The sequence below is a fragment of the Oncorhynchus keta genome, chromosome 9 (assembly GCF_023373465.1).
Source record: "Oncorhynchus keta strain PuntledgeMale-10-30-2019 chromosome 9, Oket_V2, whole genome shotgun sequence".
NCBI lineage: Eukaryota > Metazoa > Chordata > Actinopteri > Salmoniformes > Salmonidae > Oncorhynchus > Oncorhynchus keta.
In genome coordinates this window covers 38,044,588-38,071,075 of record NC_068429.1, presented here as the reverse complement: position 1 = coordinate 38,071,075, position 26,488 = coordinate 38,044,588, and the positions used below count along the sequence as shown (strand labels likewise).

At 41.8% G+C, this 26,488-nt stretch overlaps 1 long non-coding RNA gene across 1 annotated transcript; it reads left to right on the top strand.

Moving 5' to 3' along the window:
* The first annotated feature begins 6,436 nt into the window (after positions 1 to 6,436).
* On the top strand, positions 6,437 to 21,969 carry LOC118388013 (uncharacterized). Its single transcript, XR_004826499.2, has 3 exons — positions 6,437 to 6,704; positions 19,348 to 19,435; positions 20,388 to 21,969. It is a non-coding gene; the product is annotated as an uncharacterized LOC118388013 (long non-coding RNA).
* Positions 21,970 to 26,488: the final 4,519 nt, after the last annotated feature.

Here is a 26,488-nt window from a genome sequence, read left to right as displayed (position 1 = left end):
AATGCTTACTGACAGGCCCTTCCCAACATTGCAGAGAGAGAGAAAATAGAGGAATAATAGAAAAGTAAAAAACATAATAATAAAAGTAATAGTAAATACACAATGTGTAACGATAACTTTTGCTATATACACGGGGTACCAGTAGTGAGTTGATGTGCAGGGGTGTGAGGTAATTGAGGTAGATATTTACACACAGTACCAGGCAACACAATAGATAATAAACAGTAGCAGCAGTGTATGTGATGAGTCAAAAACAGTTAGTGCAAAAAGGGTCAATGCAGATAGTCCGGCTAGCTATTTGGTTAACTAATTAACCAACGATTTAGTAGTCTTATTGCTTGGGGGTAGCAGCTGTTCAGGGTCCTGTTGGTTCCAGACCTGGTGCATTGGTACCGCTTGCCGTGCGGTAGCAGAGAGAACAGTCTATGACTTAGGTGGTTGGAGTCTTTTATACAATGGTTGATTGTTGAAGATGTTACAGGCCTACTTCTGTCAAAGACCATATTGATGTGTGTGCCTACCGTTATGCTCCCAATGACTCCTATGTATGACGACCATACAGTCATAGCTTTTATGCCATTAACTCTGTTGGGTTCTACTTAACCCACACTGCCTGGTCTATGTACACAGCCATCCCATCGTGTTTCTGGCCACAGGATGTTTACTGTGACTGGGCCAGAGCGGCTATGTGAAATCTCTAGCAACACATCCCCAGGGAAGAATGTGGGGACAGCTATGTCCCATGTGTACGTGCGTACGTGTGCTAAGGGGGAGGGTGTATGAGATTCTGGCAGATTGGTAAATTGTTTATTGGTCTGTGTTGGATGAAACGTTTCTGTTTATCTTTTTTTATTTGGACCAAAAACCTCACTAAATTCATTCGGAAATGTCATCTTGGTTTCTCTCTCTCTAAAATCCATTTCTAAGTGTAACCACAATCTTCATTTAATGTTTGTCAGTTAACAAAGACGTGGGGTTGGAGACAGGTGGGGTTTTCAAGCTCTAATAATCATGATAGTTTGAAACATTCCATATTTTAGTAGCCTATGCCAAGCACCTACAGCAGTTCATTCTACATGGGCCTGAGCAATGAAACAGCCATGTTGTTCATCAACATGTTCTATCTTTTAATGAAACTGTGAAAAATTAAATAGTAAAATATCTATTTCCAGGAGACAGGAGTTGTTGGAATATTCCTTTAAATGTATATATTTTTTCGACATGCCGTTAGCAGAAGTGCTGTTAGAGTGATTTATCCTAATGGTGTAGGCATGCAGTTAAGTGTCATTTTCATAATGGTTTAAGAGGGAAATTATAAATTAGCTCCATTATGCTAAGTAAATTAAGCTCCTGAATAATTCAATTGAAAACCTACTGTTGCTTATCTTTGGCATGCGAGTACCAAACAATATCTTTGCATGTAGGTGTGTGTGCTTGCAAGTGTACAGTACTGGCGTTCCACACATTATGCATTTCTGTGTGTGTGTGTGTGTGTGTGTGTGTGTGTGTGTGTGTGTGTGTGTGTGTGTGTGTGTGTGTGTGTGTGTGTGTGTGTGTGTGTGTGTGTGTGTGTGTGTGTGTGTGTGTGTGTGTGAATACACAGTACGTGCGTGCATGGGATGTTTGTGTGTACGTATTTGAAAGGACCGTTCTCAACCTTGTGTCTTTGCTCTCCATACGTCAGCCTGCTCCTGTCACTTCCTTTTCCTGTAAATTCCTCTTCATTCTGGAGCTGGTCATTATCCTACCATCTGCTACTCATTTAGACCCACTACACCTCCAGCCCATGTTGTCCTTTGCGCTGAACCTGACTGACCTTCATCCAAAGAGGTAGGACTGAACTCCTGCACCACCTTGACCTGCATGAAGACAAAAGGTATAGGTACTGTACGTATAGCATAGAGGTGTGTGTGTACTGTATCAATCCATTAGTACACTCTGTACAATATCATGATGTGATAATGACCTTTTCCCCAGCCAATATGAATCAATACAGTACATACAGTAAGGGCATTTACACCAGGCTCTCATCTGCACATGTCTCATTAAGGTATTGCACTTAACAAGTGAACTGTTGCGTAAGCCTAACAACATTTTTCATCATATTCTGGCATGGGTAGCATATGTTGTTTTAGATCGCTCATGAACAGATTCATTTTCTATAATACTATTTGCTTCCTTAAACTAAGTTGAAGACAGGCCACGAAATACAGTAGTGTATTTAACCAACTAAATACAAACAATCAAGTATAACATATCCAAGGGCATACTGTGTTTCCTCACCATGGAAACTGTTGATTTCTGTTAAATCTGAATTACATGGCAGATGAGCTCAGTAAAGACTCAAGTGTTTGGAAAAGGTCCAACTTTCCCCTCAAACTGTGCTGCACTCCATTAGCTAATGTAGCTTGTTAAATCGAGCTAAACTAAAGAAAGAAGTTACAAATAAATAGAGATTGTGCTGCGATAAATGAGTAGGGGGCTGGGAAGGTAGTACAGAGGTACCCCACTGTCTCTCTAGTATGCAGGGCTGGCCCCAGGCATAAGCAACATAAGTGGTCGCTTTGGGCCCCCAGCCGCTAGGGGGCCCCCAACCCATTTTTTATATATATATTTTTAGGAACTCAGTCGGGGTCTCAACTTACTGTTGTGCAATTTTGAAATTTGGTTGGGCACCAGCAGTTTTTCTCTTGTTATGTCAGCCACTAGCAGTCCATTTGCCCATGTCAGCTAAAGTTTTTTAGATTTACAAAATAGTCTAACCAGCTATCTAAACTTGTAGTAAACAAAATATACAGTGCCTTTCAAAAGTATTCATCCCCCTTGGCGTTTTCCTATTTTGTTGCATTACAGCCTGTAATTTACATTTATTTTTATTTGGATTTCATGTAATGGACATACAACAAATAGTCCAAATTGGTGAAGTGAAATGAAAAAAATGACTTGTTTATTTTATTTATTTTTAAACGGAAAAGTGGTCCGTGCATATATATTCAAACCCCTTTGCTATGAAGCCCCTAAATACAATCTGGTGCAACCAATTATCTTCAGAAGTCACATAATTAGTCAAATAAAGTCCACCTGTGTGCAATCTAAGTGTCACATGATCTGTCACATGATCTCAGTATATATACACACCTGTTCTGAAAGTCTGCAACACCACTAAGCAAGGGGCACCAACAAGCAAGCGGCACCATGAAGAACAAGGAGCTCTCCAAACAGATCACTGACAAAGTTGTGGAGAAGTACAGATCAGGGTTGGGTTATAAAAAAATATCTGAAACTTTAAACATCCCACGGAGCACCATTAAGTCCATTATTAAACATTTGAAAAAATATGGCACCACAACAAACCCGCCAAGAGAGGGCCACCCAACAAAATGCACAGACCGGGCAAGGAGGGCATTAATCAGAGAGGCAACAAAGAGACCAAACATAACCCTGAAGGAGCTGCAAAGAGACTGGAGTATCTGTCCATAGGACCACTTTAAGCCTACACTCCACAAACCTGGGCTTTACTGAATGAAGAGTGTCCAGAAGAAAAGCCATTGCTTAAAGAAAAAAATAAGCAAAGCCGTTTGGTGTTCGCCAAAAGGCATGTGGGAGACTCCCCAAACATATGGAAGAAGGTACTCTGGTCAGATGAGACTAAAATTGTGATTTTTGGCCATCAAGGAAAACGCTATGTCTGGTGCAAACCCATCACCCCAAGAACACCATCCCCACAGTGAAGCATGGTGGTGGCAGCATCATGCTGTGGGGATGTTTTTCATTGGCAGGGACTGGGAAACTGGTCAGAATTGAAGGAATGATGGATGGCCCTAAATACAAAGAAATTATTGAGGGAAACCTGCTTCAGTCTTCCAGAGATTTGAGACTGGGACGGAGGTTCACCTTCCAGTAGGACAATGAACATACTTCTAAAGCAACACTCAAGTGGTTTAAGGGGAAACATTTAAATGTCTTGGAATGGCCTAGTCAATGCCCAGACCGCAATCCAATTGAGAATCTGTGGTATGACTTAAAGATTGCTGTACACCAGCAGAACTCATCCAACTTGAAGGAGCTGGAGCAGTTTTGCCTTGAAGAATGGGCAAAAATCCCAGTGGCTAGATGTACCAAGCTTATAGAGACATACCCCAAAATACTTGCAGCTGTAATTGCTGCAAAAGGTGGCTCTACAAAGTATTGACTTTGGTGGGGTGAATAGTTATGCACACTCAAGTTTTCCGTTTATTTTGTCATATTTCTTGTTTGTTTCACAAGAAAAAAATATTTTGCATCTTCAAAGTGGTAGGCATGTTGTGGAAATCAAATAATACGAATACCCTCAAAATCCATTTAAATTCCAGATTGTAAAGGTAACAAAAAAATTGAAAAATGCCAAGGGGGTGAATACTTTGGCAAGCCACTGTAGGTCCCCCTAAAAGCTCGGACCGGCCCTGCTAATAGGGGTTGGGTAGTGGGGTACGGTAGCCCACTCTCTGTTATCGCACTGCCCTGTAGGGGATCTACAATATCAGGAGGAGGAAACTAGCAGATCCTGCTGGAGATGGAAGGCTTCCATACTGGTTTCTGTTCCCTACTCCCTTTCCACTACCACATAGTGCCCTCTACTCACTAGCACAGTTGCTTGCTACCATATAAAAGAAGCACCTCATAAGTGAGGCCAATGCGTTCTCTTAGCCATTATGAGATACGATGCAATAAGCATCCACAGAAAGCTTTACTGTCAAGGCACAGCAGTACATAAATTAGCTGAAATATTCTCTTTAGAATATAAAGGCATCATTGACTGTCTGTGGTAGCAATGCAGCAACATTACTGTGATTAATGCCCCATATCACACACTCCAAAGTGGAAAAGTCCTAAAAAAAAAACGGCGCCCTTACGCTAATTCTCCAGCCGACTTGACCTGATTGTACACTCTGTCGAAGCTCGAGGAAGCAGCTCACTGAGAGCGTTATTAACTATCCCATTTCCCTCTCATGACATTTCTACTGCATTATAGCATTTAATACCACTATAAATTCGACAGCATGTGTCCTTTACAGTCTCAGTCTAAACCCCAGACGCTCTTGTGACATACAACCAGCACTCTCGCGTCATCCCTCACACATTGAAGCCTTCTGATATAGTGGAGGAAGCAAGCGGTTTTTACTGAGCCACACAGCAGACCATCTCCATGCCAGCGATTCAGCTGCATAACACAGAAGCTTGTGTCTTGTATCAGCAAGTATCATAGGGAGCTGTGCCACTGAGATGTAGGGCATGGCCTCCCCTGAAGGCTCTGTCATTTCACCATAATTAGATGGTCAATTATGAATGTATGGATGAATGTAGCATGAGGCTTTAGGCCTGACTGTTTTAGACAGATCTCCCAGTTTGTTACTTCCCCTCCTTTTTCATTGGTTGGTTTCTGTTCTAACCAATCAACCTGTTGACCGTATCAACAACAGACCATAACATACTTAACACCTGAAGTCCGGGATAGGCAAGAATATACAGTATGCTTTGAAGCTCGTTCAAATATAAGAAAACTGTTGATATCTGCAATAATGTGAATTTTTTTCTTTGCAAATTTTAAATACTTGTGTTTGCGGTCTTCCATCAAGGCACATGTTGACATGCGTTTCAGTTATCTAAAGAATGTGCAATGCGCAGAGTTGTGTTCAGGTCATCCATCAACATATTTTACTTGACAGGAGAGTTTGAAAGGCATGACATTGTAAAAGTACATCTCCTTACCTCAAGGTGGCAGCGCAGCCACTTCCATACATCTTGTTGAATGTATGTCACAACATTGTACAGTGATTGTTTGTCTCACACAACATCTCAGAGTAGGTTGGCCCAGCAGTAGGATGCTTGAAAGCACTGGAACAGAAGCAGCAGTACAGAGTCACCATGTTTATTTGACTAAAGATGTGAAGTTCCAGGTCCCAGTGGGAATTATTATACACTGAGTGCACAAAACATTAGGAACGCCTGCGCTTTCCATGACTGACCAGGGGAACCCAGGTGAAATCTGGATAGGTATTTTACGTATTAGCCAACCACATCATGGTCACGTCCCCCTGCTCAGATGTTCCATACAGTACATCAACCAATGGTTGCCTGCCATGCCATCAGATTGCTATGACATGTGATGTGGTTAGCCTATATGTAAAATACCTATGCAGGAGTTGTAAGATGTGGCAGGCGTGAACAACATCTAAACAGAGGAATGCTTATTTCACCATTCAAAAAAAGTATAAACAATAGCAGCTATGTTGACACTGCCATGTTGGTCTGAGCCTTGCTGTTGGAAAACCACTACAGTGTCTGTCTTTCGGCTGTTGCAGATCCACCTCCCCCGACTTCGATTTGGTTAGCCTTACTGATCGAACACACCCAATATGTTATAGCAATCTGGTGTAAATTCCAAACAGTTCATAAATTCCCCACAGCAGGCCTACTTGGTTTGAACCCCAGGAACCCCTCAACTATTGTCCTTGGAATCTCCCAATACAGAGCAACTTTCAGCAGGATACGACGTTGGCCAACGTTCCGATAGGAATGTATAATGTAGAACAAACATACATTGCTGGTGTATAGAATAAGGAATTACATGGCATTTCTATTCGCAACATTTCACAACGTTTTCGAACTGAACATGGCCCAGGTTTGCCACATCCAGTTTGGACGACTGGGACTTCGTTCGACAGGTAAATTCAATAGAAACAACAAACTATTTTGATTTCAATGAGTTACAATAAAGATAACAGAATTTGCCCACCTTAGTAAATTGCCCATCTAACCAAATCCCAATGATATAAATCGATCTATGACTGTGCATATCTCTGCGATGGTTAAGATCAAAAGTAAGCATGACATTCAAAGGTTGAGCTGTTTTTCTCAAGACTGGATAAAGTGGATTCTGAATCCAACGGAGGTAGAATCAAGGAGAATTAGAATATTGTCCAAAAGAATGGAAAACGGAGCAAAGTAGTGTACAGGGATGAATGTCCCTTTGTATCTAGTAGAAATATCGTTTGTTAATGAGGACTAGCTAATCAGATGACCAATCTTGAAGAAACCATTTGAGTTATCCATACCGGCGGAGAGAGTGCTGGGTAAAGTGAAGTCTGTGAGGATTACGAGAGGTGGGCTTGCTTTGATTTTTAGTGCTTCTGCGGATCAGAAGGAACGTGCGTTGCGTCTCACCCGATTTCATAAATTGGAAGTGTCGTGTGTGGGCACCCCTTAAGGGGGTTATATCTGGCGTCTCGTGGGAAGTCAATTTTAAAGAGATTAAAAATGTTCCCGGAGTGATTGATGCACTTCGGATGAATCGTGTGGTGAATGGTGAAAAAAGTGTCTATCTGTTCCTTTGATATGGAGTCTCTCTCTACTCAAGTGAAGTTAGGGTTTATAAACGGCAGAGTTAGAGCGGTGTGACCACTGTACAAGCTTTTGGTCATGTTTGAAGTGTTTGCAGAAGGGAGAAGCCGAGATGTCCAAGTTGTGGAAAAGATCATGTCATGTGTTTTAAAAGTGAGGAAAACGTGACATGTCGCAGTTGTGGTGGGAACCATGATCGCCCGACAAGGCTGAAAGGGGATAAGGGGGAAAAGTCAGGGCTGTCCAGAGCATTTCATATGCAGCGGCTGTTAAAAGGGGTTGGTTGAATGGTGCACCTGAAGAGTCCATGGTGGTGGATGGGCCTTAAATGCAGACTGCAAGGGTTGCCTTTCACCAGCAGGATCCTGACATTTTAAAGGTTAAGAAGGTGGACTTTGTGGCCTTTATAGCTGTGGTGATTAATGGTGGAGAGAAGGTCCAGGAACATAGATATCATTGTGGACGCAGCGGAGCGGTTCCGGGGACTGAAAGATTTCTCCGAGGAGGAGTTAAATGGAATATTGTCACAAGCCTTTACCACCCTCTCCGGACCTAGGGCCTGAGAAGGGAGATATAGAGATTTGAAAGGAAGAAGTGGGAGATTTTTATTTTTTGTCAATGTACGATTTTTATTTAGGTGGATTAAGTTAGTTTCCCTATCACAAATGGATTTTCTTTTTACCTTGTTTTTGTTTTTCAACACGTTCAGTTGGTGGCGGAAATACACCTTTTTGGAAGAAGAAGAAGAAGAAGAAGAAGAAGAAGAAGAAAGGTTGAACTACGACTAGCCCATTTATAGATAGTAATGCTAAACATATTGTCTATTCACAAACCTATCTGCTGTCCAGGGTAATTGTACAGACGCTCCATTGCTGCCCGATGCGATGTCTAAACGTTAATACGTCTCACTTGTAGTACAGTTTTGGAAACATTTGGAACTTAACTTTAATACCATTGAGGACATTTTCAAAAGCAACTTTTTAACATGATGGCTTGTTTACGGAAGAGAGAGGCGGCCACCTGTTCTAATCAGCTATCTAGCATCTCTTAACAACTGTGTGTAACTGAGAAATACTGTCAACTGTGTTAAAATAGTGTACAGTCAGTGTATTAGAGAGAGTACCAGAGCCAGTTTACCATTGAACATAACATAAGGTCCTTAAAGGACTAGGTTAGCTTACACCAAAATGACTTGGGAAGTAAGGCTTAGCCCAATAATGGATTATAGGAGCCAAACGTTACTCCTTATAGTCCAAGGACATTAAATGTTCTGTTTAAAGGTGAATTGGCTCTGGCAACCAAAACAGCCAAATATTCTATGTGAATGTGAATCGATTCTCAATTGCGGTACGGTTCTAGAAACATAAAGCCCTCTACTTTCATAACAAATTAAAATGACTTCACAACTGCAAAATAAACACTTCGTGTACACTGTTTTAACACAGTTGCAGCCAACCATATTTTTCAGTGACAACACTTTTGAGATGTCTGTCTTCCGTTTACACACAGGTGTTCGTAGAGGCAGAGAGCTAATTAGCACACGTAGTCCACTCTGTCTTCCGTCTGTTTTCCATAAACAAGTGGTGTAACATGGAAATATGGCTGTGTGGGAACCCTAACCCTTCATTTGATCACTCTTCTGTTGCTGAGAATCTTCCTGCACAGGTGTATTCGAGGTTTAAAAAGGCTTCGAAAGTTTGTCATTTCCATTTTAAAATGTCAGATTTCATTTGCCCTATCGAAAAATGGATCAACCCCTACAAAAATGTCCATTAATTATGAACACATAGTAATTCACATTTCCTGCTGTAGCAAACTGGCTCAAATGAATATCCTACATCTTTATAAAGGTGTGTAGTAATTTCAACTTTAAAAAAGTATATTTATTTATCACTGATATGAAAGATACTTATGTTTCCAAAACCATACCGCGATGCTTGTTAACGTTTAGAGCAAAGCGTCAAGATCTAAACAAAACTCCCCCGGCCAGAAGATACGATCATCAAAAGGTTCTGAGGTGGTTAGTGATCATGAACGGGCTGGTTTAGGCCGAATCCTATACAATGTGTGAATTAATTGTTAGCTTTTGTATAACTAAAGCTAACAACACACAGGTAAGTATCACAAACATGTTATTTCATGTGTGCTGGCATGATGCAACTGAGAGAGTCATTAATAAATAATGTAGGTCTGTGTGTGGGTGCTTCCTACTCTACTCTAGGTCACGGCTTATGTTGGAATGAGTGCTTTATAATATTTCACACCAAAAATATTTGTCACATGCTTCGTAAACAACAGGTGTAGACTAACAGTGAAATGCTTACTTATGGGCCTTTCCCAACAATGCAGAGAGAAAGAAAATAGACTAAATAATAGAAAAGTTAAACCAGTGATGGAAAAAGTATCACATTTACTCAAGTAAAAGTGAAAGTCACCCAGTAAAATACTTCAGTAAAAGTCTAAAAGTATTTGGATTTAAATGTACTTAAGTATCAAAAGTAAAAGTATAAATAATTTAAAATTCCTTATATTAAACAAACCAGATGTTTTATTTTTTATTTACAGATCGCCAGGGGCACACGCCAACACTCAGATATAATTTACAAAAGAAGCATTTGTATTTAGTGAGTCTGCCAGATCAGAGGCAGTAGGGATGACCAGGGATGTTCTCTTGATAAGTGTGTGAATTAGACAATTATCCTGTCAAAATGTAACGAGTACGTTTGGGTGTCAGGGAAAATGCAAGGAGCAAAAAGTACATTATTTTCTTTAGGAATGTAGTAGAGTAAAAGTTGTTAAAAATATAAATAGTAAAGTAAATTACAGACACCCCAAAAAACTACTTAAGTAGTACTTTAAAGTGTATTTACTTAAGTACTTTACACCACTGAGTAAAACACATAATAATAAACACACAATGAGTAACAATAACTTTGCTATACACACGGGGAACCAGTAGCGAATTGATGTGCAGGGGTATGAGGTAATTGAGGTACAGATGAAGTCGGAAGTTTACATACACCTTAGTTAACTACATTTAAACTCAGTCTTTCACAATTCCTGACATTTAATCCTAGAAAAAATGATCTGTCTTAGGTCAGTTAGGATCACCACTTTATTTTAAGAATGTGAAACATCAGAATAATAGTAGTTTCATCACATTCCCAGTGGGTCTGAAGTTTACATACAGTGGGGCAAAAAAGTATTTAGTCAGCCACCAATTGTGCAAGTTCTCCCACTTAAAAAGACGAGACAGGCCTGTAATTTTCATCATAGGTACACTTCAACTATGACAGACAAAATGAGAAAAAGAAATCCAGAAAATCACATTGTAGGATTTTTAATTAATTTATTTGCAAATTATGGTGGAAAATAAGTATTTGGTCACCTACAAACAACCAAGATTTCTGGCTCTCACAGACCTGTAACTTCTTCTTTAAGAGGCTCCTCTGTCCTCCACTCGTTACCTGTATTAATGGCACCTGTTTGAACTTGTTATCAGTATAAAAGACACCTGTCCACAACCTCAAACAGTCACACTCCAAACTCCACTATGGCCAAGACCAAAGAGCTGTCAAAGGACACCCGAAACAAAATTGTAGACCTGAACCAGGCTGGGAAGACTGAATCTGCAATAGGTAAGCAGCTTGGTTTGAGGAAATCAACTGTGGGAGCAATTATTAGGAAATGGAAGACATACAAGACCACTGATAATCTCCCTCGATCTGGGGCTCCACGCAAGATCTCACCCTGTGGGGTCAAAATGATCACAAGAACGGTGAGCAAAAATCCCAGAACCACACACACCTAGTGAATGACCTGCAGAGAGCTGGGACCAAAGTATCAAAGCCTACCATCAGTAACACACTACGCCACCAGGGACTCAAATCCTGCAGTGCCAGACATGTCCCCCTGCTTAAGCCAGTACATGTCCAGGCCCGTCTGAAGTTTGCTAGAGAGCATTTGGATGATCGAGAAGAAGATTGGGAGAATGTCATATGGTCAGATGAAACTAAAATATAACTTTTTGGTAAAAGCTCAACTCGTCGTGTTTGGAGGACAAAGAATGCTGAGTTGCATCCAAAGAACACCATACCTACTGTGAAGCATGGGGGTGGAAACATCAAGCTTTGGGGCTGTTTTTCTGCAAAGGGACCAGGACGACTGATCCGTGTAAAGGAAAGAATGAATGGGGCCAAGAATGAGTAAAAACCTCCTTCCAGCAGCAAGGGCATTGAAGATGAAACGTGGCTGGGTCTTTCAGCATGACAATGATCTCAAAAACACCGCCCGGGCAACGAAGGAGTGGCTTCGTAAGAAGCATTTCAATGTCCTGGAGTGGCCTTGCCAGTCTCCAGATCTCAACCCCATAGAACATCTTTGGAGGGAGTTGAAAGTCCGTGTTGCCCAGCAACAGCCCCAAGACATCACTGCTCTAGAGGAGATCTGCATGGAGGAATGGGCCAAAATACCAGCAACAGTGTGTGAAAACCTTGTGAAGACTTACAGAAAACATTTGACCTCTGTCATTGCCAACAAAGGGTATATAACAAAGTATCGAGAGAAACTTTTGTTATTGACCAAATACTTATTTTCCACCATCATTTGAAAATAAATAAATAAAAAATCCTACAATGAGATTTTCTGGATTTTTGTGTACCTATGATGAACATTACAGGCCTCTCTCATCTTTTTAAGTGGGAGAACTTGCACAATGGGTGGCTGACTAAATACTTTTGTGCCCCACTGTATAATCAATTAGTATTTGATAGCATTGCCTTTAAACTGTTTAACTTGGGTCAAATGTTTCGGGTTGCCTTCCACAAGCTTCCCACACTAAGTTGGCCTCCCCCTTTTTCCTCAAACATAACATTGGTCATTATGGCCAAACAGTTCTATTTTTGTTTCATCAGAGCAGAGGACATTTCTCCAGAAAGTATGATCTTTGTCCCCATGTGCAGTTGCAAACCATAGTCTGGCTTTTTTATGGCATTTTTTTTTTTACCTATATTTAACTAGGCACGTCAGTTAAGAACAAATTCTTATTTTCAATGACGGCCGAGGAACAGTGAGTTAACTGCCTCAGGGGCAGAACGACAGATTTGTACCTTGTCAGCTCGGGGATATGAACTCGCAACTTTCGGTTACTAGTCCAACGCTCTAACCACTAGGCTACCCTGCCGCCCCAGTGGCTTCTTCCTTGCTGAGTGGCCTTTCAGGTTATGTTGATATAGGACTCGTTTTACTGTGGATATAGATACTTTTGTACCTGTTTCCTCCAGCATGTTCACAAGGTCCTTTGCTGTTGTTCTGGGATTGATTTGCACTTTTCGCACCAAAGTATGTTCATCTCTAGGAGACAGAACGCGTCTCCTTCCTGCTTGTACAAATGAACGTGGTACCTTCAGGCGTTTGGAAATTGCTCCCAAGGACGAACCAGACTTGTGGAGGTCTACAATTATTTTCCTGAGGTCTTGGCTGATTTCTTTTGATTTTCCCATGATGTCAAGCAAAGAGGCACTGAGTTTGAAGGTAGACCTTGAAATACATCCACAGGTACACCTCCAATTGACCTATATTATGTCAATTAGCCTATCAGAAGCCTCTAAAGCCATGACATAATTTTCTGAAATTCTCCAAGCAGTCAACTTCGTGATTGTAACCTTCTGACCCACTGGATTTGTGATACTGTGAATTATAAGTGAAATAACCTGTCTGTAAACAATTGTTGGAAAAATGAGTTGTGTCATGCACACAGTAGGTATCCTAACCTACTTGTCAAAACTATAGTTTGTTAACAACAAATTTGTGGAGTGGTTGAAAAACAAGTTTTATTGACTCCAACCTAATGTAAACTTCCGACTTCAAATGTACAGATAATAGTAACAGCAACATATGAGATGAGTCAAAGGGTCAATGCAGATAGGCCAGGGAACTATTTTGTTAACTATTTAACTAACTATTTAGCAATCTTATGGCTTTTCAGGGTTCTGTTGGTTCCAGACTGGTACACTGGTACCGCTTGCCATGCAGTAGCAGAGAGAACAGTCTATGACTTAGGTGGCTGGAGTCTTTGACAATTTTTAGGGCCTTCCTCTGACATCGCCTGGTATAGGGCCTTCCTCTGACACCGCCTGGTATAGGGCCTTCCTCTGACACCACCTGGTATAGGGCCTTCCTATGACACCGCCTGGTATAGGGCCTTCCTCTGACTTCACCTGACAACGACTGGTATAGCGGTCCTGGATGGCAGGGAGACCGGCCCCAGTGATGTACTGGGCCGTACGCACTACCCTCTGTAGCGCCTGGTGGTCGGATGCCAAGCAGTTGCCATACCAAGCGGTGATGCAGCCAGTCAATATGCTCTCAGTGGTGCAGCTGTAGAACTTTTTGAGGATATGATGAATCAGTGAAGTACGGTACGATGACTGATGCCCAATTTGTGCTATCAGTCATTATGCTATCATTGCATTTTATGACACATAGACATACAGAAACAAAGATCTGCGCAGGTAGGCATGCATGCAGACCCACAGACAAGTACACACACACATGCACACACACTTACTACCTTAGTTTTACATCTTACCGATATCCACCACCTCCCTTCAGCCTTCCTGTGTAATGGTGTACTAGGTAAGCCTCATAAACTTCTGCTCTGTCTAATATGTCCGACTCAAGGGATCAGTGCTCAGGTGAGAGGGTCCCCATGTTTTATTTTTGGGTCTGCCCACTCCCTCTCCCACCCACCCACCCACAGCTGTTTCCAATCTGTGACAAAGCCAGCTCAGCGGTTAATGAAAGAGGTTAATGAAAGGATCCAGGGGCCCATGATGAAAAGATAGGGCCGAGGCCTGTGTTAAGGTTAGGTTCAAATCTGAAGCAGGCCGCTGGGCCGGAAAGGCTTGCTGTTTAATGGGAGATGTCCTGGTGGCACACCTGTACTGTGTTGCACCAGCAGAGTAACAGTAAAAACACTGGAGATTGTCCTTTAAAACATACTCTTAAAAAGGGAGTACCAAACTTATCTTATGATAATAATGTCAACTGTACGTTTGACGCTGGTTGCCATTGCCCCGGAGCACTTGGCCTTGCCACTGTCTGGATAGACTTGTATCTCTCAGGGGGTGAAACATGTCGTGATTGACATATGACTCTACAAAACAGGTCTTATGCATGTACGTAGCAATGAGATGTTTGAGGGTTTAATTCATTTTTTTTAAGTCTCTATATTTGTGAATCCATGATGTAGTCCTATACCGTAGATGATCTGATATTAGAGATGTAGCCAACTTAGAATGTTTGTCGAGGGAGAATAATTTCACTGTTTATTTCTGATGGAATCAAGGCATTAGAACGTTCCAGAGGCCACCAAACAGCGCCAAAGCCCAATTGAAATTTAAAGGCAACGTTCGCGAGTTGGCTGAGACTGCATTCATGCGAAACACTGCATGTCGGCTCAATCGGAAATGACCTTTACATTTCTATCTCGCAATCTGTAATGCTTCAGCAATGCAGATTGAATAGAGCCCTTAGTGTCAAACAGCGTAGTTTTGCTCCGGGATGTCTGAGTACTATATCTGATTATCTGCGCTATTATCACAGTCTTTCACAGAACAATGTATAAACACTCCAAAGCCTCTGTTTAACTTGGTTGTTCTCCCAGAATGGCTTGTCCTACTTAATAAAACAAGAGAAGACAATAAACTTGGAAGAACTTAATAAGTCGATACACATTCAAACAAATACAAAAGTACAGTGTAGAAAGATAGGCAACGTTGTCCCTGCAAGACATTTTCTCCACAAAAACCCAAGCTGGTCTCTCATTTAAATATTCAATAGGGTCACACTGCCAAGAAACAAGAACTTAATGTGCCATCTGGTAAATCACAGTCTTGTGTTCTCATCAACTCTGCTCAATCGAGTCCATCAAAGAAGCTGTCAATTGGCGACATTGACTAGGGCCAATACTCAAACGGACTAATTTATCACATGTTGTAAAGAGTATGCATACAGTATGTTTCTAATCATTCATTCGCTGCCATCATACAGGACACGTGAGAATATCAATCCATCCTGGAGGTTTTCTCTGTTACTTTCAGAGAATCTGTCCCTTAGGTGATCTGGTGTTTTAAAATATCTTATCTGAGACTTATTGCTGTCCCACCAGAGCCAACATTATTCGATGAGAAGCAACTGCATCAGCCTACTTGTGAAGAAAGAAAAGACTCAAATCCTTGCTTGGATACGCTCCCATACTCTAATATGAAAACAGGGAGTGTCTGTCTGTCTGTCTGTTACATTGCCTGGCCAACTTGCAGAAGCTGTTCTTCACTCAGGGGTTGGAGGATTTAAGAGGCCAATAATTGGCGGCAAAGGGCCCAGGGACCCTGCTTTCTTTAGCCAATTCCTGATGAGTGAGCAGAGGGGGGAGATCCATGCTTCGCTGACAAGTAATGGCAAAAAAAATCTCAGACTGCTGCACATGCACCTGATTTACATGCAAGAGTTGTAATTGCCTGCGTTTGAGTCCTATTACTTGGGAGTTTTGTACCTGTTTATGTTCTAGGCCCCTTATGTTCCTGCAGGATTTGAAATTCATGCACTGTCTCAATCGTCAATCACGTTGACAGCTCTAGGGGGGGAGGGCTGCAGCTGTGAGGCTAGCCGAACGTAGCAGAGGTACAACCATAAATATTGCTTAAATTAGAATTAATATTATAAAGAAGAAAATGGAGAGAAATAAAGTAGAATGAAAATCATTCCCCCAAAACAAAATTGTTCTGCTATACATGCTCATGAATAATGGAATATGATTATTTTCCCCGTATTGGTTTCTAGTCAATCTGCACCCCATATATTCTGTGATTTTTAGCAAATATAGCACAACCCCTACCGTCGTATTATTAAGATTTAGTGTTTGGATAACATGTTTTTAATTTATTTAAGTTTTAAAGGACAGAAAATACTAACAGCCGTTCATAGTGCTCACAAAAAGTACACAAACATACGTATACATAGCAGTACGCACATGCTTCCCCTGTTCCAAACCTTCCCAGCTATCCCACCCTGCTGTTCAGTTGACTGTCTCCTCAGCTCTCGTGGCCCCTTTGATGTCCCCCCCACTCATCCTAAATCCCCTCTGATGGTCTCTGCATGCCCCAATATCAAATATATAGAATGCAGAGTTTACAGTAAACACTAGAATATTCTCCGCATGCAAGAAACGTTCAGTTAAGGTCCATGTGCAGATTTGCCGCTGTCTCTCTTCCTGTTTTAGTACCTCTGCTGATAGGCTCATGCCGCTACCAGTTGAGAAGCTGAATTAAAAAAATAAAACTGTGGTCTCTGTCCTTTCGAGAGACCCATACGGAAAAAGATACATTTCAATATATTTAAAGTCACGTCAAATGTCCATCTTTGCTCAAATGCATGTAATTCCTGACAATATTCCAGAAATGCATGGCTATGACATCTCGTCTACAGGGTGGCCAAAGTGCTTCCTAATTCGTCTTCTTAAATTACTCTTCACGTATTGATCAATGGAGGTAATCAATCAAGATCGGTCACTAGGTTGTTTTAAAAATACACATTTTGGACTTTTTTTTGCGATTTAAACACAAACTATACATCCATCGTACAACGCTCCACAATTTGTAGGTCTAGGTCTTGTGCTTCCAATAAGTGGTATTATACGGCTCTACAGCGAATGGTTAGCGGTGTTACGGTGCGTTCGTAACCAAGTGGAAAGTGGGAATTTACCACATCTGGGAAAAATCTACTTGAAAGGCCCTCCAACTGGTAATTACTAGTTAAATCAGCCACGAATCCCCTTGTGACAGGGGGAATCGAAGCTTGTTGTGTGCAACAGTGAGAGGCATTTGAATGCAAGATTCACCGCAAAAATGTAATTATTAAAATATGTCTAGCCTATCTATGGTGTAACAGGGTTAAGATGGTATGCTCGACCCACTCAGGTTTTCTCCACAAAACACCAGAAAATATCCAAAAAGAGTAAAACCAGCTCCCCTTATTTTACACTATGATTTGTCTATTAGATGTTCAATGTTTCTTTCGAAACAGATATTTAAAAAGGAATAGTTTCACCATATTAAAACGAGAGTTCAGTTCACATAACAGAGTTCACCTTAAAATGAGGAACAGAGGTAAATTAATCACTAATCACATTTAATAAATAATACTCTTCACAAATAACCTTGTACAAGTAATGACATAACTAGGGCTCTTCAATGATTGGGAAAACTTTGAGTATTTTTGAGGGCGTTGGTGGGTTAAAATCTTCCAAGAAGTCACAGATGGTACACAGAGGGACATGTCAAAATGCAACATTTTGCCACTTAAGTCTTTATTCATATTGAAAATTGTATTTATTGAATTCTCCATGTGGTCTATATTAAAGGGCACTTCATTTCCTATAACAGGCTTTTAAATAGGCTTTTAAATTCAATATTGGTGCATAATATCCAATTAACACATCAAAGTGATGCAAAAGGAAATTCATTTTGTGGAACGCCCCAGTACCTGTAAGGATCCGCCCCTTTTTTTCAGCTTTCACCTAAAATGACATACCCAAATCTAACTGCCTGTAGCTCAGGACCTGATGCAAGAATATGCATATGCTTGGTACCATTTGAAAGGAAACACTTTGAAGTTTGTGGAAATGTTAAAGTAATGTAGGAGAATATAACACATCAGATCTGGTAAAAGAAAAAAACGTGTTTTTTTTTGGTGTTTTTTGTACAGTCATTTTTGAAATGCAAGAGAAAGGCCATATTGTATTATGCCAGAACAGGCACGATTTAAATGTTGGCCACTAGATGACAGCAGTGTATGTGCAAAGTGTTTGACTGATACAATGGACCATTGCATTTCTGTTAAAATGTTTGTATCAAAACTGCCCAAATGTGCCTAATTGGTTAATTATTACATGTTCAAGTTCATAGCTGTGTACTCTCCTGAAACAATAGCATTGTATTATTTCACTGTAATAGCTACTGTAAATTGGACAGTGCAGTTAGATTAACAAGAATTTAAGCTTTCTGCCAATATCAGATATGTCTATGTCTTGGGAAATGTTTTTGTTACTTACAACCTCATGCTAATCACATTAGCCTACTTTAGCTCAACCGTCCCGCGGGGGACCCACCGATCCTGTAGAGGTTTAAACGGAAAATTCCACCCAAAAGCTTTATTTTGGTATTTGTTTCATTTATCCATTGTTGCCATAGTTCCAAAAAGGGTTCCTTGTTAGCAATCAGGTTTTCAAGATACTGAAATCATCCCCATTTGATGCAAAACGCAGCATCATATCATGCAAAATGCTTCATACTGTGTGATTTCTGTATTTTGAAAGTTACATATCTTGAGAACTTGATTGCTGACAAGCAAAACACTTTGGGACTATGTCAACAATGGACTAAAGAAACAAATGCCAAATATAGCTTTTGGGTGGTTGTTGCAATGCATTGTTTACTTGTCATATGCACATAAAAGACATGGAGCCACTATTTAAATGCATGTTAGTGCTTTGGTATGTGTCAAGTACAACAAAAAGGCATTTTGAAAAAAATCTATTTGAATGGTGGCAGCCTATTAGAAGAATTGGAGGCATGGCTTGTTGGGGGCGTGGCTTTGTGCTTATTGCCCCCCCCCCCCCATGAGCTGGATTGTCATTCCAGTTCATTTGTTATGTTGTGTTCTGTGATTAAAGCTTGTACACTACCAGTTCTGCACTCTTAATGAGACTGACGTAGGTGCATATGATATCAAAATACATACTGCAGTGTCATTTTATATGATTTGGCCAATTGTTTATATTTGCTATATTTAATTTGAAAGTATAATTCGTACAAAAACATTGCCAATTTCATTAAGATCCTTATCTGTTTTACACTCACAAAGGGAAGCGGTATTGGTTTTCATCTTGTGATGTTCTCTCTCTGGCAGAATAATCACAGCTTTCCATCTGCAAATGGACAAGAGGGAGCAGTGCACAGCACCAGATGGGTCTTTCATAAGTATTATTATCTTAGAGGTAAGAGCATTTTAAAGGCAGACATACGATTATACTTCTACTGATGTTGTACCTCTAGGCATACATACTACTACTGCTACACCACACACTCCTCCTACCACTACTCCTAACTACTACTGTTACACCACACACTCCTCCAACCACTACTCCTAACTACTACTGTTACACCACACACTCCTCCTACCACTACTCCTAATTACTACTGTTACACCACACACTCCTCCAACCACTACTCCTAACTACTACTGTTACACCACACACTCCTCCTACCACTACGCCTAACTACTACTGTTACACCACACACTCCTCCTACCACTACTCCTAACTACTACTGTTACACCACACACTCCTCCTACCACTACTCCTAACTACTACTGTTGCACCACACACTCCTCCTAACTACTACGGTTACACCATACACTCCTCCTACCACTACTCCTAACTACTACTGTTACACCACACACTCCTCCAACCACTACTCCTAACTAGTACTGTTATACCACACACTCCTCCAACCACTAAACCTAACTACTACTGTTCTGGCCACTGCTAGGACTTCTAAAAGCACCTGAAAGAGAACAATTCTACACTCAGACATCTTATGTTATGGTGGAATCTAACTTACTTAAGTCAGAAGGCCTAGTCTATTGTATCTACACTCACGTTTGAACATGTTTTTACTGAACCTCACTTTATTTGAAATGATATACAATAATTGTGTTGAAAACATACTGCATCTCTTACTCTTTGTGATGATAATATGTACTATAATTTTGGCCAACTGCAGCTGAACTGATTGAGGATTCAGATAAAACGTCCTTTTGCTCAAAGGATGCTCTCCCAGTCACCCAGTCGCACTATGCAGTTCTCTGTCAGCAGAGATGCAAAGCTGCAACTGTGACATTCAAAGAGGAAATCAAACCTCTTTTTTTTCATGCTGTTCCAATTACAGGCCTGCTATCGCTGCGTGTAAGAGGGCAAAGCCAGGAGCGTGAATGGCTGGTTGACATTGGAGGTGATTGTACAGTGCTATACATTGAATGACACAGATGAAGGGAACAGGACTGTATGGCGTTGGTTTCCCTGAGGACTTAACTTCAAAGCTTCACCAACAGGAAACACAGCTAATCTCTCCAGTGGGGTACTATCTAACTACTTATAGTACATTGTGGGAAAATGGGAAAAATAATGACAAAGACACCAAAGACTACAGCATGCAGACGTGCAGGGGAGCATTTTAATAAATACTAAACTAGAACATGTTTACAGTTACTGTAGCTACCTACTGTACTTCTCCCCGGTAATTATACAGAATATAACTTGTCCGCCTGCGTCTCCACAACAACCGAGTCAATGCAAAACCTCACTAATGATCTTCCCTCCCAGCAATGTGCTGTTCTGTAAACTGGTGTAAAATCAACCATTTTAGAGTAGACCGTTTTTGCCTTCACCTTTAAGGAGGATTGCTTTCTCAATGTGGAAAACTCTGTAGTGTTTACTGAAATAATGATGGCAATTAGAGAATGAAGAATAACTCCATGAACCTCAACCCATAGTCTCCCTAGTCTTCACTTAGCTGAGAAACAGTGTAGCTACATAGTCTCCCTAGTCTTCACTTAGCTGAGAAACAGTGTAGCTACTCCACACTGAGAGAGCAGTGTGAGTTAAGACCCCAAACCGGCGTAATGGCCTCCCTCCTCTAAAGGGAAGCTATAATTAACATTAAGCGAGCAGATGTTGAAAGAAAAGCATTTTTCGCGATAATAAATGTGATTTTGAATTTAACATCTCAGGGGTAAGGGAACCCTATCTAAATAACCCCAAGGCCCCCGCCTCTTCCTCCATAGTGGTCTGTAATGCTGTAAGTGCAGTAACGACACCCATCCCTCACCACCCCCTCTTCCCTTCCCACTCCTCTCTCTGTGCCTCCCAGGCCTCTGGCCGAGGTGGAAACCCTTCTGTTTCAGTAGGGATCGAGTGACTCTGCACTTAAGTGCGGCAACAATGTCAATGAAATTGAGACCAACAATGTTTGCATTGTAGCTACAAGACGGCTCGCCCCTTGCAGTAAAAAAAGAGGTGTGGGAAGGTGATGGAGATAGGTTAAACCAGCACTCTGGTTCCTGAGGACTTCTCAAACTTCTGAGGGTTCAATGCACTGCAATGCCTCTGTGGAATAAAAGCTTCAATCTGCCTACATGAAAATTCAATTTCTCCAGCATTTGAAAGGAGTCTGGTCTATTGTAGGCTGCTGCTGCCTTTTGCATGTATGAATAGTTCATTTCTCTTCATTTCTCCCTCTTATTTAAAAATAGGTCACTCCAAATTCACAGTTAAACAGCACTTGTGAGAGTCTGCCTTGCCATGCCTGTTATAAAAGAAGTATGTGTTTGGGTGTTGTGTTTAGGTTGAGTTAGGATCTTGTGCTAGTCTGTTTTCTGGTGTTGTTTTTTACTATTGTTGTTGACTATTTACTGTTTACTTGTTTGATTTGAGTATCCACATAACACCCATATGGTTCTTGAGAAGTAGAGACTCCGTTTCAGGATGCTCTGCATTGCACAGTAAAGTCTATGGATTCCGGTAGTTACAGATTTGAGTGTTTCAGAGGCTACAGGAAGATTGGATTTCTTCATTGATTGTTTTCTCTTCTTATGGGTCGATTTCTGTTTTCATTTTGTGTCGTCACATAACTATTCCCAGCTCTAAACAACCACCGAAAATATTCTTCGTATTTTATGGGTAGGATGTGGTGAGGTTTTGGTGAGGACTCTTGCCGAAAATGTCTTACCACAGGGGATACTTGACAAATCTGAAGTCTTTGTATGAAAGGGTGGCAGATGATTCAAGTGATTCCCATTTGATTTGGTTGCAATCAACCCCCCCTCCCCCTTCCATCTTGAATGTCCCCAATATCTCCTGCAGTACCCTCCTCATGAGGACTAACAGAGCAGGTATATAACATTAAAGTGTTTGGTGTTTGATGACAGTTACCCTTTAACTACCTAGGTTCATCCTGGTTCATCCAGGGGTGAGCCCCCCTCCGTGACTAAGGGAACCCCTGCTATGGCTGCTGTAACCTGGGGCTCCATCAGAGCAGGGGTTCCCGGTTTATCTCACACCCCCGGTCTGGAGAGGGCCCCTCTAAACCCCATATCCCCTGCTCTGAGTCTGGAGAGCAGTCTGTCTGGAGTCCCTATCTTCCCAGCACCAGCCCCTCTCTGCAGGGGGCCGTGCTGGAGACACAAACCCTTTTCTCAGGGCTACAGTCTGCAGCAGGGGGAGAAGAAAAGTAGAATTAAAACCCTATTTTGTTTTATCATTGCCCCCTCCCTGCCATTTCTGGGGTTTTGGCATTTGGTGTCTGGTTTCTATACCTTGGGCGATAGTCAACGTGACAGGCATTGGTTTCCTGGTGAGTTGGGCTCTCTGCTCTGCTCTGTTGTGTTTAGGTTAGGATGCTATGCTGTGCTGTGTTCTCTGTTGTTGTTTTCTGTTGTTTACTGTTGTGTTAACTATTGTGGTTTGCTTACTGTGCATAATACGGATTCTCTGGCGGATGCAATATCTCAGCCATTCTCCTATTCCACCAGGTTTTCAGAACATTGACTTTTTACTCGTTCATGTGTTCCTATTTGTTCATTATTCCTAGGAGTAAGGTGTAGGCTGTTCTAGTTTCAAGGCAAAGATGCAACTGTACCAAGATTAAAGCATTCTTTCTTCACTGAGCTGCAGTCTAAAATATATATTGCACAAAAGGAAATCACTTCAGACACTTTTGTATAAGACTCTACAACTGAAATGCAATAAATATTGATTGGCCAGCCTACACCTCTATATTGAACATCAAAGCGGAGGTCGTTAATATACTGTAGAAGCTGTGTTTGCTGTGTTGAACAACATAGTGTGTTCTGAACACACTCTGCCCTGTCTAGAGGTCGAGACACTCCCCAGAGAACTCCAAGGAAGACAGAAAATATTTAGATTCAAATTTTTCTAGCTTGGTTTGCATATTTTCCCCCTTCAGCTACAATCTATTAATGAGGCAAACAGGTCCTTATCGGCAAGGGAGGTGCTTACCATGCTACCACACTTGAATAGGCACATGTTCTCTTTATCCAAATCGATCTAACACACACACACACACACACACACACACACACACACACACACACACACACACACACACACACACACACACACACACACACACACACACACACACACACACACACACACACACACACACACACACACACACATCACTGGACAACCCCCCACTTTTCCTCCTCCTCCCTCAATTTAATAACCCCTAGAGATTACATCTGCAGTAAAAGTAAATCAGCTTTTCTTCGATTGATTTGACCTTGTAGGTACACAACATAATTGCTTCTACATGCTATTTGCGTACCTTGCAGGGTAAGGAGCAGTACTCTAGTGATGTGCGCTTTACGCACGAAGAATCACAACCTTCCATCACCCCATCCCCCGTTCCTTCTCTCTGACTTCCCTGTTCTCTCTGTGTGTTTACTTGTCCCCTCTCGCCTGTACCAGAGCAGATCAGATGGCAGATATGTTAATGAGGCAGTGCTGAGTAATGGGGCAGGATGGGAGTCTGACACAGTGCCCCCTCCCATCACCGTGGTGACCAGCAGCCCCACAGGATGCACTCTGAGAAATGTCCCGTCTGCTTATCAGAGCCTCTTTGATGGGTCAAGGTCTAGAGTAACATCAAACCATGATCCCTGTGCTGGTCTCAACACACACAACTGTTATAGGATTTGGGTCTATGTCTGTGATGTTGGTGTGATCACACCGTGATAAGCGAGTCCCTGTCTTTAAGAGGGAGCCTTCTCCAAGGACTTCAAACTAAAGAGGCCACTGAAAAGCTATTGATAGAGAGTCACAACAACCCCACTGCTTGCAGTGCTTCTGGTCAAGTTGAGAACTACTTTCATGAAACAAAATATACTTCTCATCTGATCTTTTGCACTCTCTCTCTCTCTCTCTCTCTCTCTCTCTCTCTCTCTCTCTCTCTCTCTCTCTCTCTCTCTCTCTCTGTCTCTCTCTCTCTCTCTCTCTCTCTCTCTCTCTCTCTCTCTCTCTCTCTCTCTCTCTCTCTCTCTCTCTCTCTCTCTCTCTCTCTCTCTCTCTCTCTCTCTCTCTCTCTCTGTTTGAGACATATTCACTGATCTATTTCATCGGCGCAACAGTTTTGACTTGGGAGAGGAACAGCATTCTGCTGGATTGAGGAAGATACTGTTACTGAAGGTTAGATAGACAGGTTCATATAGAGAGGAATGTGTTTGAGTGTTTTGGGTTCTGGTGTGAGGTCTTCATCAGGCTTCCTACGCTGTGTTTACAGTAGCATTGTAACTAGCGGCTGCATTCCCACAGGCCTCACAGCCTCCCCCTGAAACCATCATAAATCATCGTTAACAGACAGCTCCTGACATCCTGCCCAGACATCACCACATAGTCCTCTCTAGTCAGGAATTTCTACGCTGGATGTACAAACATGGCTGGCTGTGTAGCCTCAGCTAGAAACATTACTGAAGCTCACACCCCTAACAAAGAACGAGAGGGTTGAGTTCCAGAGAGCGGGATGAAAGCGTCTCCCAGAATGTGGAGAGCGGCACGCTAATGCCGCAGTACATTATGTTAAGCTTTTCACCCCCGAACCTGCCAGGAATGTGGATTTCTGTTTGTATCCCTGCCAAACTGAGTAGGCTACAATGACAGTCAGGGTGCTTTTAAAGCTATTAACGAATGCTAGAGCTATCAAATAAGGGGAGGTAAGTGAGAGCATAATAGTGTGCATACTAAGTTGTTTGTAAAAATGTAGCATTTTGAGCAGTAAAAATAAGTGGACCTGAAAAAGTATGGTATTCATTCAACTATAACTTACGTATGAATTCAGGGAAATGGGTCCAAATGGAAATACTGTACAGAGATAAAATGGGTAAAACCATAGATGCCAACTAAAATCCTATTTCTGGGAACAGACGCTGTAAACCCCAATGTGCTGTCATTACTCAAAACTTCTGTACAAACCCGTTGCACTACTGTACCATAAGAGTACAGTTACTTGAAGTGATTTTGTAGTCATTACTCAAACCGATAGAGTCGGTTTTTGAGTTGTATCAGCTTGACAGTTTTGAGTAAATCAAGAAAGGTTTTAAGTTCATTGAAGTTTAAGCTCATTGTTAATTAAATGCAAAACTTATTAGTGGCTGGGACTAAATCAATCAATCAATCAATCAAATTTTATTTATATAGCCCTTCGTACATCAGCTGATATCTCAAAGTGCTGTACAGAAACCCAGCCTAAAACCCCGAACAGCAAGCAATGCAGGTGTAGAAGCACGGTGGCTAGGAAAAACTCCCTAGAAAGGCCAAAACCCAGGAAGAAACCTAGAGAGGAACCAGGCTATGTGGGGTGGCCAGTCCTCTTCTGGCTGTGCCGGGTGGAGATTATAACAGAACATGGCCAAGTTGTTCAAATGTTCATAAATGACCAGCATGGTCAAATAATAGTAAGGCAGAACAGTTGAAACTGGAGCAGCAGCATGGCCAGGTGGACTGGGGACAGCAAGGAGTCATCATGTCAGGTAGTTCTGGGGCATGGTCCTAGGGCTCAGGTCCTCCGAGAGAGAGAAAGAAAGAAGGAGAGAATTAGAGAACGCACACTTAGATTCACACAGGACACCGAATAGGACAGGAGAAGTACTCCAGATATAACAAACTGACCCTAGCCCCCCGACACAAACTACTGCAGCATAAATACTGGAGGCTGAGACAGGAGGGGTCAGGAGACACTGTGGCCCCATCCGAGGACACCCCCGGACAGGGCCAAACAGGAAGGATATAACCCCACCCACTTTGCCAAAGCACAGCCCCCACACCACTAGAGGGATATCTTCAACCACCAACTTACCATCCTGAGACAAGGCTGAGTATAGCCCACAAAGATCTCCGCCACGGCACAACCCAAGGGGGGGGGGCGCCAACCCAGACAGGATGACCACAACAGTGAATCAACCCACTCAGGTG